At 40.7% G+C, this 15,466-nt stretch overlaps 1 pseudogene; it reads left to right on the forward strand.

Annotated features, from left to right (window-relative positions):
- Positions 1-629: 629 nt before the first annotated feature.
- On the forward strand, positions 630-15,417 carry LOC125245355 (annotated as a pseudogene).
- Positions 15,418-15,466: the final 49 nt, after the last annotated feature.

Genomic DNA, 15,466 nt, shown 5'->3' on the forward strand with positions numbered 1-15,466 from the left:
TTCTTTATTTTCTTAATATTATTTATAATGAATTATTAAGAATTATTTAAGGAAAGGTGGCAGAGCAGCTATTTGGGAAATTCTGTAGCCAGAAGACGTCCATTCAGTGCTGATTGTCTTAATTCAGTAAATCTTGATGTAAAAACATTTGAAATTGGAGTCAGATTAAACGAGCAGCTAAAGTAAAATTGAGACTAAATTCTAAAATTAAGTGAACTTCACAGGAGCGCTGAAAAGACGTACACACATTATACCTTCACCAGACCACTGGATTCTGTCGCTGGAACGACAGCTGGTCCTTTACGATTGGAAGATTAATGTTAAAGTTTCAGGGACATATGCAACTAATTTATGCAAATGCATCAAAATGTTTGTAATGTTTTGTAGTAGTTGTCTATCACAACAAGTCTCAATTTTATCACCTTTAACTTCATATTTCTCTCTTTAAATTATTTTGATTTACTGAAAATTAAATGATTTTTTTTCTCTTTCATTTCAGAGCTGATGGAAGTGAAGGAGGAGAGTGAAGAACTGAGTGAAGTGGAGGAGAAACATCATGACAAACCTGGAGAAAAACCTTTGAGTCACTCAAAAACTAAAAATACATTTCTAAAGAAAACGAGAGCCAAGAAATCTTTCACCTGCACTCAGTGTGGAAAGAGTTTCTCAACCAAACAACATCTTAAGGATCACATGAGAGTTCATACAGGAGAGAAGCCGTTCACATGTGATCAGTGTGGGAAGAGCTTCAAACAAAAAGGACATCTTAAGAGTCATATGAAAGTTCACACTGGAGAGAAGCCACACACATGTGATCAATGTGGGAAGAGTTTCAGTCAATCAGCATACCTTAAAGCACACATGAGGATCCACACAGGAGAGAAGCCACACACATGCGATCAGTGTGGGAAGAGTTTCTCAACCAAACAAAGTCTTGAGATTCACATAAGAGTTCACACTGGAGAGAAGCCACACGCATGCAATCAATGTGACAAATCATTTCTAGGGTCATCAGACCTGATGAGACACCTGAGAGTTCATACAAAGGAGAAGCCATATTCATGTTCTGTGTGTGGAAAGAGTTTTTCACTGCTGTCATATTTACACACACATGAGAAAACACACACTGGTGTGAGAGAGTACATGTGCTTTGAGTGTGAGAAGACTTTTACTACAGCAAACAATTTAAAAGTGCACCAGAGAATTCACACTGGAGAAAAACCTTACAACTGTTCACACTGTGACAAGAGATTCAGTGATTCATCATCTCTGAAAAGACATGAGAGGATTCACACTGGAGAAAAACCTTACAAGTGTTCACAGTGTGACAAGAGATTTAGTCGGTCATCATCTCTGAAAACACATGAGAGGATCCACATCAGAGAGAATCTGCACACGTGTGACCAGTGTTGAAAGAGTTTCTCTATTAAAAGTCACCTGAAGATACACATGAAGATCCATGCAGAGGAGAAACCACATCACCACAGTCTGAAATGAAGTAGTTAATTTTTATGTGCTGAACAAAAAAATCTCTTCTGTGTAAGTTAGCTTTGCTCTCTGAACAGTGGCAGCCTGCAGCTGAATTTTTGTGATCACTGAAGCCCCAGGTATACTTCGGCCGTCCTCGTTTGTGAATTTGACATTCACAATTTTCGTCATGCGGCAGGCTCGTGGCCAGCCGCACACCCCGGCCGCAGGCAACCCAAATTTCGAGACCGCGCAGATGGTGCACATGCACAAGCAAGACGGAAGAGTCCACTAGGTGGCAATACGCACAGTACTGAGCACAATGTGCAGTCGTCAAAGAAGAGTGTAAATAGCGATTCAAAAACAAGACGAATAAACTCAGATGCATGCTTTCCCCATCATTTTTTAATTCCTGTTCTCTTGGTGTATCTTCTGAACTATGTTGCAATGGTGGATGCACTATTTTTCTTCGATACTGCCCAGCGAATGTCCCATAGATGACATGATGTCTGGTAATACTATAGAAAATGTTTTATTGTGCATGTGTCAAACTCGGTGATCCACGTGCATCCGTGGTTTAGTATACTTTGAAAGATTCACGGACACGACTGCACACGAGGGTATACCCGGGGCTTGATGGGGCGCTGTCTTTCCACGCTCACGGGCAAAGAATTATCTTTGAAAGGCTTGCACACTCAACTGTGCGCGAGATGGAGCAGACCGTGGGAAATGACATATACCCGGGCCTTAACCACTCCTAATTGTAGTGGACTAGAGCTGATGGCTCACTTTGGGAAAAATACCCCCCTGTAATATATAACGATTATTAATCAATTTATGGGTGGAATATGAACATAATAATTCATAAGGTTTTATGAATTATTATGCGCATATTGACCCAAGGGGGAATTAAACATATATTGTGAATCAATTACAATGAATTATAATTAATTACATATATGATTAGTTCAGGTTCAATAATTATTTAGAGAAACTACCAGCTTGTCCAGCAAACCGTTGCTTCTCATAGAATATTATGAACGGAGTTATTCTCTGGCCATGAGAATAAATTCCTATTATAGCATCAAAGCATAAAACGATTGAAAAACGTTAAAGTGACTTGGTCTTCAGTTGAAAGAACAAACAGAACAATCGAGCGTGAATAACGTTTTTAATATATACGTCTAAATATATATACAAGAATATACACACATATGTACAATAGTGGAAGTAGAGAAGGAAAGAGAGAAGGCAAGTAGCAAAACTTACAAAACAGTCCTTGAGGCCAGCACGGAAATCAGTTTCATCATCTAAGATTGAGAAACGGCAGTATACTTGCATTGGTTTAGCGTGTCGAATTTCAGTTTAGCGCTGGTGCAGTTCGTTGGCTTCTTCCGTTCCGCGGGAAGGTTTGAACTGAGGACTTGAAAGTTAGTTTTGCTGGAAGATGGTGGTCCCGAAGATGAGCGTGATGGCAGCGCGGTCGCCGTGACGTCTGGGAAAGACATGCGTGAGTGGGCAAAGGATGATTCAGGGCCGTCGGGAGAACACGGAAGAATCCTGGTGTTCCTTTTTATGACAGATAGGCCGACACACCTCCTTGAGGTGGAATAGCCAATGACATTGATGCAAAGTTGGCGGGCAAGCTCTTTCTTTGTTTGGTCTCCTAGCTGAATTTGCATACTTTATGACTATCAGATCGGATTTCGAGATGGCGTACTTTCTTCACAATATCATTAAACGCATAGAAAAATGCATTTGTGACATATCTCAGTGAATAGCTCGAGTCCGGAGCTTTACGGACAGATCAAACTCGATAGATCAGAAAGGCATATAAAAGAAGTTATGGTTTACAGACAAAATTCCATCATTAAAATGCACACTAGCACAAATACACTCATTTAAACACTAGGAACATGCATACGCTCAGAATACATGATGGATATATTTTGGCATAGTTGTATTTTACATATACAGTCACAAATGTATGTTTGTGTGTTTCTGTATGTCTGTGTGTGTGTGGCGTGTGTTGGAATGTGATCTGGTCCGTAGTCCACATGAGGGAGCCTCTGATGTCCTAAGAGCTGGAAGTGGACATCTCTGTTTAGCTTCGGCCAGGCCGCAATGTTGTCAAGTGGGCTCATCTTTGCAGACTGTTTGGAGCCGAGATGAGCTTTTACAACCCAGTCCAGCATGCTAAAAGCGTTCTTAACATTCCAAAGTTTATTGATTATCCTGATACGTGTGCATATGCTACAGGCCTGATCAAGGTTTATTAGATTATGTTATTAGTAATCAATAATGTTACTCCTAGATGACCAATAGCTTTGCTATTGCCTGATTCATGATAATAATCTGTACAATATTGTGACCTGAGCACATATCGTTTGCTAAGCTAACATCGGTCTCGGCCCTGTTCTCCACTGCTTCTCATCACACAACAGCTCAATGTGTCTCTTTTGACCATTATTCTGTCTAATCCTGGCCTATCCCTGCTCTCTTGGACCCATAGCAGGCTAATTGTATGGCTGTGGTTTGTGATACGAGTATAAATAAACATTTACAATTTCCTCAGCGTCTGAACTGTCATTGCGATCCATTGTTTTCCTATTGTTTATATTGATCGCGCTCCCTTGAGTAACGTCACTTCTGATTTGGCATTTTTCAGATGCAGAAGTAAAATTCTCTCACAAAAAACGACTCCAGAAGCCTCTGTAGCGTATTTATACGTGTTTTTTCAAGAAAATATATTTAATACATTATTTTACTATACATTGAATCACTGAAGCTCTCACCTGCAATATGCCCTTTAAGTGCAGCAGAAATATTTTTGTAACCTTGGCCAGATCTGTGCCTTGCCACAATTCTGTCTCTGAGCTCTTCAGGCAGTTCCTTTGACCTCATGATTCTCATTTGCTCTGACATGCACTGTGAGCTGTAAGGTCTTATATAGACAGGTGTGTGGCTTTCCTAATCAAGTCCAATCAGTATAATCAAACACAGCTGGACTCAAATGAAGGTGTAGAACCATCTCAAGGATGAAGAAATGGACAGCACCTGAGTTAAATATATGAGTGTCACAGCAAAAGGTCTGAATACTTGGGACCATGTGATATTTCAGTTTTTCTTTTTTAATTAATCTACAAAAATGTCAACAATTCTGTGTTTTTCTGTCAATATGGGGTGCTGTGTGTACATTAATGAGGAAAAAAATGAACAAAGGATTTTAGCAAATGTCTGCAATATAAAAAAAGAGTGAAAAATTTAAGGGGGTCTGAATACTTTCCGTACCCACGGTATATAAAATATAATATATAAAATATCTGGATTATGCAGGCCACCAGCAGCTAGGAATTAAGTCCTACCATGATGTACAGGGTACTACAGACCATATTTTATTCATTTAGCCCTTAGTTTCCTGTGGACTATCAAGCAGTTTGCATTGGGAAGATACCTCTGCTGGAAAGTCCGGAAAGATACTGATATGACTCCCATCAAAAGAGAGGATTTGGTTACGGGCAAGCCGCAGTATCTGTCTTAACAGTATCATGATGTATCCTGGCAATCATAACTCGCGGTCCGTTGTTCACGATGCTGCCAATGCAGTGAGCTCTGTCAACCTTTGTCACATGGAAAATGAGCTTCTCCCAATAGTGAAGGCAATAGGCCAGAGACAAATTGTGTGGGGTTGCCTTTCTTGATATTCTCAGAAAAACCAGCTATCTTGATAATTTGTCAATGATATCTGGCCTCTAAACCCGTTACCTTGGACTTCAGAGACACATTCTCTTGTGATAAACTTGCTAAAGTGCCTTCCACTGTGTCGGCTGACGAGGACGAGCCTTTTTGACAGTCTTTTAAGATTTATTCATCATCAGCATGTTAATTATGTTGAGTGATCAAATTTAGCAAGAGCAACGAAGTTTTAAATGATTCATTTCAACAAGTGTGACGGAGCTAATTGAAAACACATCCTACTCCATGTGCTGCTCTCTAGCGCTCTTTGGTATCGGGGGTATTTTTACGAGTACGTGTACAAGTATATGAGCTTGGTATCGGCTTGATACTGATACTGGTATTGGTGCATCCCTACTGAAAACCCCTGATTTAGATCATGTTGAGGTTTTATGTGTAATCATGGGAGCTGATTAATTATTGTTTATGGTCATGATGCCACCAGCTGGCAGCAATAAGTGTGGCACATATTCAAGCATTCAAAAAAGTCCTTTTATAGTTTATTTTATAAAAAACTGACAACTGACTACAGGTCGGCTCCATAGCAGATTTCAAGCAATTAAGAGCTTAGAGAGTTACATGTAAAGTACTAGACAGATTCTGCTAGTATTGGACATTTACAAGTAACAGTATTGTGATACCTCCATAAAAGAGAAAACATTTTCCAATCAATGTTTTCATGTTTTGATGATTATTTATTTGTTTATATGTTTGGTAAACTATTTGACATTATCTGTGGGGCAGGGAATGTGATGGGGAATGGAAGGACTCTTATTGTGAAAGGCCTCTGTGTAAGAGGTGAGAGGCGGCCATTTTAAAGTCGGTGGTGGCTCATGAGGCGGCATGCCTGGAAGACAGGCTAACAAAGGAGTGCCTGGGGTTTTTGAGGGTTTTTTTTCCAGTGGATTATCTCCTTTTTCTCTTTTTGGGATCATTGTGGGACTGTTTTCCTTTTCCTCAGAGGTATTGCCTTAGGATCCCAGAGAATCCCTGAGAAGCTAATGTGGGTGAGACCGTTGGGGTTTGTTTTTACTTTTTCTGCTGCATACAAGTTTCCTTTTTTGCTTGGATTATCCTGTTTTTTTGGATTGTTTTTTGGACTGCCTTTTTGAACTGCTTTTTTGGACTGCTTTTTTGGGTTACTTTTTTGGACTGCTTTTTTGGGACTCTGATTGTTGGTGCTTTATGGGACTTTGTAGGCTCTGTTTAAGGCCCTTTTTGATTTAAGGACTCAATTCATGTTATCCTTGGAGTTATGAGGGGTGTATGTGTTTGGAAGGAATTTTGTTCATACATGCATTGCACAGTGAATGTCTTATGCTTTGTACATGTTTTGTTAAATTGATAATGTTAAGATATACTGACCAACACTAACCTAATAGAACCCCGTGATAACAAGGAGACTTAAAGAAAGAAAAGTTTAACTCGTTACAGATGGTGGCCCGTACGGGGAGCTCAGGTGAATTGAATTGATGTCCAATTGTTTTTCTTTGATTTATTATTTACTATTCTGTTCAAATAGTGTTTCATTTACAATGGAAACTGTTCATTCTAATTCAGAAGCAGAGGTAATGCCAATAGATAACGTGGGTGTAGCAGAGTCCCTTCCTTTCAATCCTGCTCCACCTGGACATATATATAGAAATCCAGAATCCATAGTGGAGATAAGCTCATTGCTAGGTGAAATGTATATTGACAGCCAAGCTGAAGAAAGTGATGAGGAGGCGCACCCCAGGGTGAATCCTATAGGAAATGAGATGGGAAGAATGGATTCTGAAGTCTCAAACCTCTCTCAATCTGTCCAAGAATTACGTGCTGAAATTAACACAGTAAAAGATGGTCTTCGAACTTCCAGTGAGAGTGCAGTAAATCGCGAAGCTGTATTCAGAGATGCTGTAAATCAACGCTTTGATGACATTGAAATTTTCATGCAAAGGTCTTTGGCTAAGCTAGAGAAAGGTGTTATAGATTGTCTTCAAAGAAGGGATGAACAGTGGCGAAAGGAAGTTGACCGTATTAGGAAAACCAGTACTCCCATGACACGTTTTTCTTTTGGGGCTGCTACCTCAGATAGTGAGAGAATGCATTCAACAATGCCCACGGCTTCCTATCCTAAACCCCCAATCAATTTAGAATTCCCTAGTTTTGGAGAGACCAGAGAAACCAGTGATGTAATGGAATTTGTGGAGCGGTGTGAGAATTTTTTGACACTCCGACATATGTCAGACACAGAACTTGTAGCCACCCTAAATGCTGTTCTCTCAGGACCGGCCAGGAGTTGGTGGCTGGCAGAAAGAAATAAGGTCCATAACTGGGATGAGTTTAAAAAATCATTCCTGGGAGCATTCCTTCCCACTGACTATCTCACTGAGGTAGAGGAACAACTTAAAGCTATGATACAAGGTCCTGAACAATGTATTAGAGATTTTGCTTACGATTATAGGGCATTATGCTTAAAGTAGAAGGCCGAGTCCCCATTACCTATGAGTGGCATGGAATGATGTGGACAGTTGACACTTATGTGATGGCAGACAAACAACTTGCATTTCCCCTTATATTAGGCTTGGATTTCTTGGGTCAAACGGGAGTGCGATTACATGTGGGGGAGAGAAGTTATGAACTGTGTATCAATGGACGGAGGACTGTGTTTCCATTTCTCTGCCAGCCACTTGGGGAACCATTATGGAGCCAGCAGGAAGAGCAAGTTATCAATGTGTATATGGCTTTGCCCCTAGAGTCTGGGATGCCTGAACCATTAAATGCTGTGGAATCACCATTAAAGGATGATATAATACAATGTTATCCGAAGGTAGTGAAACAGCTATTGCATGCATGGCCTTCTGTTTGTTCGGACAAGTTGGGAAGGACAAACTTGACCACCCACCAGATTCTAACCACAGATGACATCCCAGTAAGGTGTAAAGCCTATCGAGTCTCACCGCTAAAGAAGGAAATCATTCGAGAAGAGATTAAAAAAATGATCCAAGATGGCATCATTGAGCCTTCACAATCTCCTTGGGCATCCCCAGTAGTACTTGTGCCTAAACCTGATCAAAGCCTACGGTTCTGTGTTGACTATAGGCGTTTAAATGCTAAAACCCCTCAAGATGCTTATCCTATGCCCATCATTCATGACATTTTAGAATCTATGCATGGAGCACAATATTTCAGCACTCTTGATTTGAAATCAGGGTACTGGCAAGTGGAAATGGAGAAGAGTAGCCGGGAAAAGACTGCTTTTGTCACCCCCTTTGGCCTATATCATTTTTTGACTATGCCTTTTGGGCTGAAAAACGCAGGAGCTACTTTTCAGAGGCTCATGGAGAGAGTGTTGGGGGAGTTGATAGGCAGTATCTGTTTTGTGTATATTGATGATATCATTGTATACTCTCCATCTAAACAGCAGCATCTTCAAGATCTTGACGCGGTTTTTGGTAGACTCCATAGGGCCAATTTGACCCTGAACTTGAAGAAATGTCACTTTCTCAAGACTGAGCTAAGATTCTTGGGCCATGTAGTCTCAGCAAAAGGGGTGGAAGTGGATCCAGAGAAGACGGCTGCTATTACTAACTATCCCGTTCCACATGATCTTCCCACTTTGCAGAGGTTTTTGGGCCTTGTTGGATGGTACCACAAATTCATCCCACATTTTGCTGAGCTTGCTGCCCCTTTGTATCATTTGCAGCGGAAAAATGTTGTGTGGGTATGGACTGAAGAGTGCCAGCAGAGTGTAGAGAGGTTGAAAGCAGCTCTGCGACAAGCTCCTGTGTTGACCCAACCAGATCCATGTCATTCCTTTCAAGTACAAACCGATGCTTGTGCTACTGGCCTGGGAGCGATACTTACGCAGAAGATTGGTGAGGAAGAATTGGTTATTGCTTATGCCTCAAGGAGTCTAAGGGGAGCCGAATTAAACTATTCTACGTCTGAGAAAGAGTGCCTGGCTGTGGTGTGGGCGGTAGAAAAATGGCACCACTACCTTGAGGGGGTACCCTTTGTAGTATATACTGACCATGCAGCACTGTCCTGGGCCTTTAACGCTCCAAAGACTACCTCTCGACTCACCAGATGGACCTTGAGGCTACAACGGTTCCAATTCCAGGTTCAGTATAGAAAAGGGAGAATGAATGTGGTACCTGATGCTCTATCTAGGTCCAGCCAAGATCAAGCAATTGTGGCAGCATGTGTACCAAAAAGGACCTCCCCATGGATCTTTGAGTTGCCTACATCGTTGGCTGAAATAGCCGAAGCCCAAGGACAAGATGAGCATGTAAAGGAATTGATGGATAAAGTGGACATGAAGGATGAACAAAGTGATCGGATAAGATGGGAAATCCAGCAGGGTGTCTTATACAGAGTTGTGCCATACGCTGGTGGTGGAAAATACCAGTTAGTAGTTCCAAAGTCCCTTGTCCTCTCTTTCATCGACTACTTTCACAACAATCCTTTGGGAGCTCATCTCGGGAAGATGAAGACCCTATTGAAAATCTTGGAGGTGGCATGGTGGCCTGAAATTCGAAAGAATGTGTGGCAACATGTTAAAGAGTGTGTTGTGTGTCAACAATATAAACCTTCGAATATAAAACCTCTGGGTTTTCTCCAATCAACTGAGGTAAAAGAGCCAGGTTACATGCTTGGCGTGGACCTCATGGGACCCTTCCCGAAAAGTAAAAAGGGTAATATCTATCTTCTTGTGGTGGTTGATTACTTTACTAAATGGATTGAGCTTTTCCCTTTGAGAGACAGTAAGACTCCACGCATCTGTCAAATCTTAAAGGATGAAATCTTCAATCGGTGGGGGGTCCCGAAATACCTTCTATCAGATCGAGGACCACAATTCCTCAGTCAGCTCTTGATTGATTTGTGTCGGAACTGGGGTGTTACTCAGAAATTAACTACCAGTTACCATCCACAGACAAACCTCACTGAAAGAGTTAACAGGACATTGAAAACCATGATGGCTTCTTATGTGGGGGAGAACCATAAAGAGTGGGACAGGTGGCTGGCAGAGTTTCGATTTGCAATAAATAATGCTAAACATGAAACTACTAACAGGACTCCTGCAGAGCTTACTCTGGGAAGACCCCTTAGAGGGCCACTGGAGAGACTGATTCACTACTCACCAGACCCGTCTCAATCTTCATACTCCATAATAGAAAGACAACAGCAACTCACTGAAGAAGTCAAACAATCTGTAAGGAAGGCACAACTTAGACAAGCTAGGTACTATAATGCCCACAGGAGAGATGCACAATTTCAAGTGGGAGACCTGGTCTGGGTGAGGGCTCATCCTGTTTCCAAAGCTTCTGAATATTTCTCCTCTAAATTAGCTCCTCGCTGGTCAGGACCAGCCAGGGTGAAGACAAAGCTTGGGCCAGTGAATTACAAAGTTAGATGGATTCATCCAAATGACAAAGAAGACACAGTGAATATTGTTAACTTAAAACCTTTCTGGGGAAGCCTCCCTCAGTAGCCGCTGGCAGGGAGGGGGGGAGGGGACTCTGTGATACCTCCATAAAAGAGAAAACATTTTCCAATCAATGTTTTCATGTTTTGATGATTATTTATTTGTTTATATGTTTGGTAAACTATTTGACATTATCTGTGGGGCAGGGAATGTGATGGGGAATGGAAGGACTCTTATTGTGAAAGGCCTCTGTGTAAGAGGTGAGAGGCGGCCATTTTAAAGTCGGTGGTGGCTCATGAGGCGGCATGCCTGGAAGACAGGCTAACAAAGGAGTGCCTGGGGTTTTTGAGGGTTTTTTTCCAGTGGATTATCTCCTTTTTCTCTTTTTGGGATCATTGTGGGACTGTTTTCCTTTTCCTCAGAGGTATTGCCTTAGGATCCCAGAGAATCCCTGAGAAGCTAATGTGGGTGAGACCGTTGGGGTTTGTTTTTACTTTTTCTGCTGCATACAAGTTTCCTTTTTTGCTTGGATTATCCTGTTTTTTTGGATTGTTTTTTGGATTGCCTTTTTAACTGCTTTTTTGGACTGCTTTTTTGGGTTACTTTTTTGGACTGCTTTTTTGGGACTCTGATTGTTGGTGCTTTATGGGACTTTGTAGGCTCTGTTTAAGGCCCTTTTTGATTTAAGGACTCAATTCATGTTATCCTTGGAGTTATGAGGGGTGTATGTGTTTGGAAGGAATTTTGTTCATACATGCATTGCACAGTGAATGTCTTATGCTTTGTACATGTTTTGTTAAATTGATAATGTTAAGATATACTGACCAACACTAACCTAATAGAACCCCGTGATAACAAGGAGACTTAAAGAAAGAAAAGTTTAACTTGTTACAGTATAGCTGTAAAGTTTTGTGTTGAGGAAAGCACATCTCATTTAATTTAGTTTTTTTTTTGTTTTTTTAAGTTGCCAGCCATCACCAGCATTTTTGATTATTATTACAAAACTTTAATGACCCCAGAAGATTTTGTTGTATGAATAGCTGAACATGCAATATGTCAAGAAAAATAACACAGATGATTGCGTTAGTTTGCATGTACTTGATCAAAGCTTTTATCGCTTTTTCCTGCTGCTGCTGCTTCTGTGTTTTGATCTGGAGGTTTTGTACTGATTCAGATAGGTAAAAGCACCCCTACCGTATACCAGGAAAATTCTGTCAATGGTGGGAAAGTGTTGTCATAAATTATTCTCAAAATGTGTCTTGAAACTGAAATTAAGGGTGTACTCGCACTAGGCAATCGAAAACGCGCAGAGCACTTTTGACCCCCAAAGTCTAGTTTGTTTGGCTAGTATGATTGCTCCGTACCATGCCCTGGCCCGCTTGAAGAGATTAGGCTCGGTACGGCTTTAGTGAGATCGCTAACCGTGCCGCAGTACGGAACAGCTACTACTTTTGTGTGTGCTATGTCTGACAGCATTACAACAACAAATATCTTCTATTACTAATAGAATAGTTCACTTTTCAGTTAAGTTAATTAATTCAAGTATATTTAGGTTTATAACAGTTCTGGTTCTCGCCTTATTGGTGAACAGGAATAGTAGTCTGCAAATTTCTCTATCAATGTCAGCTCTCCTCTTACAAGCTGATGATCTTCACTTGATGTGAAAAAATACAGGAGACATACAAAATGTGCAGTGGTGGGTCCCTGTGGACCAGGTTTGAAAATCACTGGTGTATTGAGTAAAAGATCTATAGACGGGATGGGCAACTCTGGTTCTGGAGGGACACTATTCTGAAGAGTTTACCTCCTTGATCAAATACACCTGCAAAATTTAACCTAACCCCCAAATTTAACCCTTATTCTTGAGGACTGCTCGAAAATTACAGGCACATGTATTTAAATAGAGATAAAACTTAACTCTGCAGGTCCTCCAGGACCAAAGCTGCCCATCCCTGATCCATAGGGTAGGGTATAGATCAGGGGTGTCCAACCCTGCTCCTGGAGAGTTACCGTCTTGCAGACTTCAGTCCCAACCCTGCTCCAACACACCTGCTGTAATTATCAAGGAACCCTGAACATCCTGATTAGCTGGTTCAGGTGTGCTTGATTGGAATCGGACCTGAAATCTGCAGGATGGTAGCTCTCCAGGAGCAAGTTTGGACACCCCTGGTATAGATCATGCATGTTGTTGGTTTTGATACTTTAAATGTCTAAATTGTTTTGTCTATTTTTGTCCTAGACCTAACAGCACTGAGAGAGGCTAGCCATGAACTTAATGAAAGGGAAGAAGAGAAAGAACATAATGATAAACATGATTTCATGACTGGGGAAAGGTCGACGCTGGCTAAAAAGACTTCCTCACGAAACAGAGTTCAAAAGACAGGAACTAAAAGATATTTCACCTGCCAACAGTGTGGAAAGAGTTTTGATAAACATAGAAACCTTCAAGTCCACTTGAGAATTCACTCTGGAGAGAAACTTTTTTCTTGCCGGCAATGTGGAAAGAGTTTCATTCAAAAAGTAACCCTTATAACCCACATGAGAATTCACACTGTAGAGATCCCATTCGCCTGCGTACAGTGTGGAAAGAGTTTCAGTGAAAAAGGAAAACTTGAAATCCACTTGAGAATTCACAAAGGAGAAAAGCCTTACACCTGCAAAGAGTGTGGAAAGAGTTTCACACAAAAAGGAAACCTTAAAGTTCACATGATATCTCACACTGGAGAAAAGCCTCATACCTGTCAAGAGTGTGGAAAGAGTTTCCGTTATAAAGGAAGCCTTAAAGTCCACATGATAACTCACACTGGAGAGAGTCCATTCACCTGCCAACAGTGTGGAAAGAGTTTCAGTGAAAAAGGAAAACTTGAAATCCACACAAGATCTCACACTGGAGAAAAGCCTTACACCTGCCAACAATGTGGAAAGAGTTTCAGTGAGAAAGGTAACCTTACAGCACACATGAGAATTCACACTGGAGAAAAGCGTCATACATGTCAAGAGTGTGGAAAGAGTTTCCGTTATAAAGGAAGCCTTAAAGTCCACATGATAACTCACACTGGAGAGAGTCCATTCACCTGCCAACAGTGTGGTAAGAGTTTCAGTGAAAAAGGAAAACTTGAAATCCACACAAGATCTCACACTGGAGAAAAGCCTTACACCTGCCAACAATGTGGAAAGAGTTTCAGTGAGAAAGGTAACCTTACAGCACACATGAGAATTCACACTGGAGAAAAGCGTCATACATGTCAAGAGTGTGGAAAGTGTTTCAGACAAAAAGAAAAACTTGAAATCCACATGAGAATTCACACTGGAGAAAAGCCTTACACCTGTCAAGAGTGTGGAAAGAGTTTGTCATAAAGGAAACCTTATAGCCCACATGAGAACTCATACTGGAGAGAGCCCATTTGCCTGCCAACAGTGTGGACAGAGTTTCACTGTAAAAGGAAGCCTTGAAAGACACATGAGAATTCACACTGGAGAAAAGCCTTACACCTGTCAAGAGTGTGGACAGAGTTTCAGTCAAAAAGGACACCTTAAAGACCACATGAGAACTCACACTGGGGAAAAGCCTTATACCTGCACTCTGTGCGGGAATGGCTTTACACGGGAACAAATCCTTAGGGAACACATGAATATTCACACTGGAGAGAAGCCTTTTACATGTGATCAGTGTGGAAAGAGTTTCACATATAAATTGTCACTTTATTTTCACATGAGAATTCACACTGGAGAGAAGCCATACACATGTGATCAGTGTGGAAAGAGTTTCGCACATAAATCGTCACTTTATTGTCACATGAAAATTCACACTGGAGAAAGGCCATTCATGTGTGATCAGTGTGGAAAGAGTTTCAGATTCATAGGTAACCTTAAGGAGCACATGAGGATTCACTTGAAAGAGAGCTGTTTTAGAAGTCGTCACTCTGGAAAGAGCAAAGGTATAAAGAGTACTTGAAAACCATACTTGAATAAAAGTACAGATACCTTATCTGCCTCATCTCCTAAATCAAACACCTGCGATTCACAACTAACTGCTAATACACTTGCATTCATGTAAAGTAGCCTTGTTGGCAAGTTTTGGTGAGTAAAGGCAAACATACAAGATATAGTACCTACAATGCCTTCTTTATAGCAGGAACTGCTGCAGAAATATTAGGTGCCATGCAAAATATAATGTAAGTATTGGAGTAAAACTTACTCTTTACTTGATACATGTAAATGTATAAATTGCTAATATCTTGATACAAAGTAGCCAAAAATATACTTAAGTACAGTAACTAACTGCATTTGCTCAAATACTTTACACCACTGGGAAATAGTTCCGCAGACAGTCTCCGTAAATGGCAGATTTAAAGAAAATTACCGTCATTTGGCAAATAAATAAATAAATTACGGACAGTTACAAACACATTACCAATCATGTAGGCTTTAAACATAAAGCTTATGTTTAAATGTTTTTCCACTTGCGTGAGCAACGTAATATATAAATTAAAAGTATTAGTTCATACAGGGTTCCCACGGGTCATGGAATTTTAAAATTTCTATTCCACACATTGAAAGTCAGGAAATTTTATATTTTTTTAAGTCATGGAATATCAGGGATTTTTGTTTGTTGCTTTAAATTTTAGTTTCCATTTATCAAAATGCATTCTGTACCTTATTTTCTTATTTTGCGTTTTGTATTAGCCTGATGTGGTCATACTCAATTCTAGTCAGAATATGAGTCTGATACTGCTCCATTGGGCTTTGATTATGGGGGCGTATTTCAACCGATCCAGGAAAGACCTCAATTGGATAGACCTACAACCAATCAGAGCTACAGAGTAAGTGACGTATGTTGAGCGACGCATAGTTGTC

Source organism: Megalobrama amblycephala, linkage group LG14, assembly GCF_018812025.1.
Source record: "Megalobrama amblycephala isolate DHTTF-2021 linkage group LG14, ASM1881202v1, whole genome shotgun sequence".
NCBI classification, from domain to species: Eukaryota; Metazoa; Chordata; class Actinopteri; order Cypriniformes; family Xenocyprididae; genus Megalobrama; species Megalobrama amblycephala.